Genomic DNA, 344 nt, shown 5'->3' on the forward strand with positions numbered 1-344 from the left:
GCTTTCGTTTGTGAATGCCGTCTGTGTAAACATGTGGGTATAAACGTACCGTCATTGTCACTGCGACGGGACGTGGGAAAATAAAGAAGCGGGGAAAGAGAGTAAACGAAGATAGATAGATGACAAATATGACAATATAAAGTTAAAGAAACGAGAAAGAAAGGCAATACCAAAGATATTGAACAGAAAATGCACAATTACAAAGAAACTAGATAAAAGATATAACAGGCTGGAGGACGATAACACTGAATGTAAACAGAAATGCGAATGTAAAGAAAAAAACGATTAAAACGACAGATAAGAATGAAAATGGGAAACGGCGATCATTTATACGAAAGCTCTCC

Source organism: Penaeus monodon, chromosome 34 (assembly GCF_015228065.2).
Source record: "Penaeus monodon isolate SGIC_2016 chromosome 34, NSTDA_Pmon_1, whole genome shotgun sequence".
NCBI lineage: Eukaryota > Metazoa > Arthropoda > Malacostraca > Decapoda > Penaeidae > Penaeus > Penaeus monodon.